Source organism: Pinus tabuliformis, chromosome 4_2 (assembly GCF_031772625.1).
Source record: "Pinus tabuliformis cultivar Carrire ecotype Pingquan chromosome 4_2, CPIR1, whole genome shotgun sequence".
Lineage (NCBI taxonomy): Eukaryota > Viridiplantae > Streptophyta > Pinopsida > Pinales > Pinaceae > Pinus > Pinus tabuliformis.
In genome coordinates, this window is record NC_142304.1 from 915,456,362 (window position 1) to 915,462,585 (window position 6,224).

General features: G+C 32.5%; 1 pseudogene; it reads left to right on the forward strand.

Moving 5' to 3' along the window:
- Positions 1-1,439: 1,439 nt before the first annotated feature.
- On the forward strand, positions 1,440-2,972 carry LOC149172644 (aldehyde oxidase GLOX1 pseudogene; annotated as a pseudogene).
- The last annotated feature ends 3,252 nt before the right edge of the window (positions 2,973-6,224 follow it).

Sequence of the window (6,224 nt, forward strand, 5' to 3'; positions counted from 1 at the left end):
TCTAGCCTACCTGTTCAATATAGCCCTTGGATGTTTTGCTCTGACTATTTAACATGCAACCTAGATCTGATTCTTCAACTTACCTTGAGGAATCACATTAGTTGATTCGAAACACATCGACAAATAAAATATCATGTAATTTACGCGGAAAATTTTCTCATAAACTTAATATATAAATCACAAAAGCCTCAATTCAACAACCTTCAAATACATTTTTATATTAAAACTCTTCAAACTTCACGACAAAACCTTTTATATTTCATAAGCATTTATCACCGTGAATAACCCATAAACTTTTAATAAATCCGTCTTTCAAAAAACCATAACACTTTAATATGGGTCAAAAGAATCCACTTAACTTAAAAAAAGAAAACCTTTCGTCGCCCTTTAAAACCGTTCTCAAAGATCATTTAAAAACTTTACGTGATCGTTGATTTCAAATTGTATTTTGCTACATTTGGCCGACCCAGAACATCTGAGTAATAACAAAGTTCGAATGCTAACTAAGATCACACGTTTATGCAACTCGTCTATTTATCTTTCGGTGCCGAAATTATTTTGTAAAGCTCGAATTAACAAATAAAACAAATAATGATAACAGGGAGCACGTCAGACCGCAGCTCCTACCACATTTATCAATTCACAAGTTTGGTATCGTTCGGGGGCCTACCGGACAATCAATTCACAGGTTTGGTATTCTCCACTCTGTAAATTCTTTGTATTTGTAGAGAAGATTCACCAAACGCGGCGAAGGACTTAGAGGGCCAGGAGCAAAACGCGGACAAATTGCTTGATATCTACGAATCCCCACGAACACCAAAGTGCAACATAAGAAGGCAACGGTCAGCGTTGGCATTCTGCATGGAGCACCCTCCAGCATTTCACATGGGAGTTGTTTTTAATGTGATTTTTTGGAAATTTTGATGATGGAATCCGGTGGAAAAAAATGAGGTTAAATCTGGAATTGTATTATTTAAAATGGTTTTTTAACTGCATATTTGGATTCAGCATCAAAGCTCTGGGACCCTTTGATTGTGCAGAAATTACTATCAAACTTGCGGTTTCAATAAATTGCTGCCAAATTTTAACCGGAAAAATCCACCAGAAAAACTTCAAAAATCTCTTTAAAAACAACTCCTTTCACATGCCTACCTCTTCTAAAATCCAAACCTTACACCTCTCAGCTGAGCCGTGTCCAATTGGTATTTCTCCAACGGCCATATTTACACTCTTATCTCCTGGTGCTGCTGTGCAAGTGATTCCAGATGCAATTAATACTGCTACCCAAGAATTGAATTAAATTTTATCTGCAACAACTCAATTGCAGAGGCGGCGAAATGTGGAGGAGGACATGCATGACAATGGAAGGACTGAGAACTCTGTTAGTCATTCAAGCTCTGTTGATAGTTAATTGTTATGCTGGATTAGTTTCACAACACCAGATGTACGAAGGCAGATGGAAGCTTCTGTTGCAAAATGCAGGAGTTTCTGCAATGCATATGACGCAAACCCACACAATAAGCTCCTTATTTTCGATCAAACGCTGGCCGGTCCTTCGCAGATCATGAGAAAAGACCCACCCTGCAACACCACCACCGCTGCCGCCTCGGAGGATTGCTGGGCACATTCAATCGAGTACGAATACTTTTTGTATTCGGCCGCCTTTGCCAGCAATGGCACACTCATTCAGACCGGCGGATGGAGCAATGGGACAAGAGTTATTCGATTCTTTTCCCCGTGTTCCGACGCGACCTGCAACTGGATTGAATCGCCGGCACAGCTCACTGCCAACCGATGGTACGCGTCCAACCAGATCTTGCCCGACGGTCGGGTCATTGTCGGGGGAGGGGGGCGGGGGGAGTGGGGGGCAGATCCTTCAATTACGAATTCGTTCTTAAATCCCCCTCTTACTGGACCTTTCAGCCTCCGCTCCTGGCGAAGACCAACACTGTGGGAGAGGAGAACAATCTCTAACCATTCCTCCATCTCTCTTCAGACGGAAATCTCTTCATTTTCGCCAACAAGGATTCCATCCTCCTGACGACTACAACAAAAATCAGGTAATTAAAACTTTCCCCACAATGCCAGGAGGTGGCGCCCGGAACTATCCTTCGTCTGGTTCTTCCGTCATGCTTCCGCTCGAGTCCGCTAATAGTTTCCAGAAGGTTGAGATTCTTGTCTGTGAAGGAGCCCCCGATGGAGCTTTTATAAAGGCTACCATCAACCAGACGTTCGTGGAGGCGTTGAGGAGCTGTGGGATAATAGAGATCACGTCCCAGAATCCGCAATGGGAGATGGAGGACATGCCCGGCCACAGAGTCATGGGTGACATGCTCATTCTCCCCACTGCTCAGATTCTCATAATCAACGGTGCCAAAAATGGCACCGCCGGCTGGCAGTCTGCCCGGGAGCCTGCATTGAGTCCGTTTCTCTACACACCCACAGAGGCATTGGGCAACAGGTTCAGGGTGCTGGCTCCCACTAACATCCCGAGAATGTATCATTCTACTGCCAATGTGCTGCCCGACGGCCGTGTTTTAGTAGCAGGGAGCAACTCAAACTATGGATATCGCTTCTCCGTTGTGCCGTTTCCGACGGAGTTGAGAGTGGAGGCGTACATTCCTTACTATCTGAATCCCCATTACGATTCGAAGAGGGTGAACATCACTGCCATTTCTGCGAGAGAGATCAAGTACGGGTCGAAATTCACTGTGCGTTTCGCTGTTTCGAAGAGGCCGAACGAGAGGATAGAATTTAATGCATACACCCCTCCCTTCACAACGCACAGTTGGTCCATGAACCAGAGAATGCTCTCACTTGCAGCGACACCCATTGTCAAGGGCAAAGGCGGATATTTAGCTGGTTTGACGGCTCCACCAAGCGCAGTGGCGGCTCCTCCCGGGTACTATCTGCTCACCATTGTCAATGGAGGTGTGCCCAGCGAAGCGAAATGGATTCGATTTATCGATTAGTTATAGGAATTTATGAAACTGGCCAGAGGTTAGAATCTTCACAGACAAAAGTTTATCCGTCAATCATGACGGTGTAGAGTGATTCGGTGAAGTGATGCCGCATCATTTTTATTGTTTACAAATTGTCTATTTGTGATATATCATTATATTTAAGAATAGAATTCGTTAGGATTCTGAATACATAGTTAGGGCTCTTGAGTAAACGGTTGATGTATCACCCTGACAATTCATTTATAATACGACTACATAATGACTTACTCCTTTTTGTTTGGTGAGAAGAAAATATTGGGAAGAATCATTCTTCTAATTATTAGAAAATATTTGGAAAAATCATTCTTCTAATTAATGCTATTTAATCATTGATGTTGTTGATTGAGTTTTTATTTTTTTTATTTTCAAGGATGTGGTTTAATAATTTTTTTTAATTTGTTCGAGTAGAGTTTGTTTGAATGTTAAATCTAAATTTTGTAATTTGTAGTATATTTTAAATAAAAACATATCAAGTCGGGGAAAAATTATAGTTATATTTTAAAATAAATTATAATTAAATTTAGAAAATTTATATTTTAAATCAAAATATAAAATAAATTGTTTAGAAGTTTTGTGTTTAAATCTTGTGCTATTTCTAATTAGAGCAAGAAGTTAGACATGATGAAAATATAGTTCTACCAAGTCTAAAAAAAATTAATAGTTTATAATTTATTTTATAAAAGTCGCACATAAAATCATCAAATTAACTTATAAATTTTAAAAGAAAAAACGATATAATTATTCTAAACTTAATACTTATATTCGCATAAATGATAATTATGTATTTAATTTATTATAAATTTTGAAAATTTTAATATTAAATATGTGATTGAAAATAAAATATATTTTAATTAAATTATATATATATATATATATATATATATATATATATATATATTAAAATAATTAATATAACCAATATTTTTATTTTAATAAAACTAAAATATTTTTAAATAAATTAAATTTGCTATAAATAATTAGACCAAATCACTTATTTTGTTCTAGGAATTGGAATAAATGAAATTTCAATGGAGCAAAAGTATTTATAAGAAATTTATCATTAATAAAATAATAATAAATTATATATATAAATTATTCATTTAATTAAAAGAAAACTGGCTAAATTTATTTAGAAAATTTATAAAAAAAATTAATACTTTGAATTTTCAATGTTGTATAATATCTCAAGGGTAAAAAACAAGCAAGCATTTACATCAAGTAACAAGTTTAAACTCCCACCTTAATAAATAATTTTAATTAAAAAAATAATAAAAAACAAAAACTAAATATTGAATTGATTCCTAAATTTATACTTTAAATTAATTTTTAATATACCGTGCATGTTTCAACTAATGAAATATAAATAAGTTAATCCAAATAAGCTAACATTTATTTGATTGCTTAAACAATTTACTCATTGTTGCTTTGAGTAAGTCTTTTGAACTATAAGAAATCATAAAAATGTAGGCAATTAAGATCATGACTATGTTAATTTTAAGCATTTTGGGCCTTTCTTTTTTTGAGTAAATATAGCATTTATAGCACTTATGTGAAAATATTATTGATTTTTGAATGTTTTTTTTTTTCTTTTCTTTTTCCATTGAAATCTAAGTAGGAGTATTTGGCATTTAGTATCAATGGATAGCTTACACAATTTTTCTTTCCTTATGGAGAGAGAAATGTATTCGAAGATAGATTTGAAATCCAAAGACTTTTAAAGAGAAATGAAAACTTATTTCTTAAAAAACGATTTCTCTAAATTGCATGAACCCATCACTGGGAGGGAGTATGCTCTATTGATAGATTTATTTTTATTTTTTTTAAATAATCAAATAAATAATTCATCGCCAGGAGTATGCTCTATTGATAGAAATTATTTTTTTATATGAAAATAATTTGCAGTTTATGTTGCGTGCATATTGCTCACAATGGATAGCTCTTCTCAATCTATATCTTCAAATATTGGAATGTTTGAGAGCTCAACCCTAGGAGAGTGAAGGAAGAGGAAACAATTTACCCATTGTGTGAAAATGTGAAGTAACCCTTACCATAGCATTCTTATATTAAGCACTCAAATGATCATAATACCTAAATTTTGTATTAAATTTTAATTTCTTAACATTCACTAAAATAAAATTGATATAAGAGTTTTCTTTAAAGCATGTAATATTAAAAATTTATCTACATTTAAATTTGTACTCTGTAAAATAATTTATTAATAGTATCTTAAATTTTTTAACTATTTTTTATTTTTTAATATATTGAAATTGTATTTTATCTTATATCAAATAAAAATATAAAATACAAGTTATTATTATATTATATTTATTTATTATTATTAGTATTACTTGCCAAACATTATTCATATAAAAAAATCTATTTATCTATCTATTCTTAAAAAAAAACCATCATTTCATAAAAATGATCATTTTATTTCTTTTTATTAAATATAATTTTGAAGTCGATAAATTAGTGTAGTTTAAATATTAATAAAATTAAAATATTTATATAATATGGAAATTATTTATTTTTTAAATTATTTAAATTTTTTATATAATATGAAAATAGTTTATTTTTTAAATATTAAAAAAAATTATATTAATAATTTTTTTTATAAATATTAATAAAATATGCGTTAAATAACAAAATTTAATAAATAAAATAGAATATAATATTAAATATTATAATATATAATTAAAAATAAATTTAAAGAATAATAAGTAATTAAACTCCATATTACTCACGGGACAAATCATAATTTAAAAAGAAATTAAAGTATAATTTAAAATTTAATTTAATATAAATTAAAATGTAACATTCCTCAACCAATTTTTTCTTAAAAGTATCTAAGAACTAAGTACTTTCACTATTTACTCTGTTTATCAAAGTCAAATTTCTTATAACAATATATATTACCTTTATGTAACCCTCAATGAGACTCAGATAATATACTGCTATACTATGGTGGCGGTGTGATACATATACGCATGTTAATTTTTTTTACTTTGACTTGAGACATAGACCTCGATAACATACAACATGTTTTTATGTCTAGTGTGGCATAGGCGAATGAGGTATAATTTGTATTTTGACATAATATCTGGTTGCATATAACGTATGGCTTGACCGTCACGGTAAGAGAGTATCCAACTTGCCTCGAAATCACTCCACCGTGCACCTTTTGACAATTTATTGACCTGGCATGCATGTTACTAGTTGGTT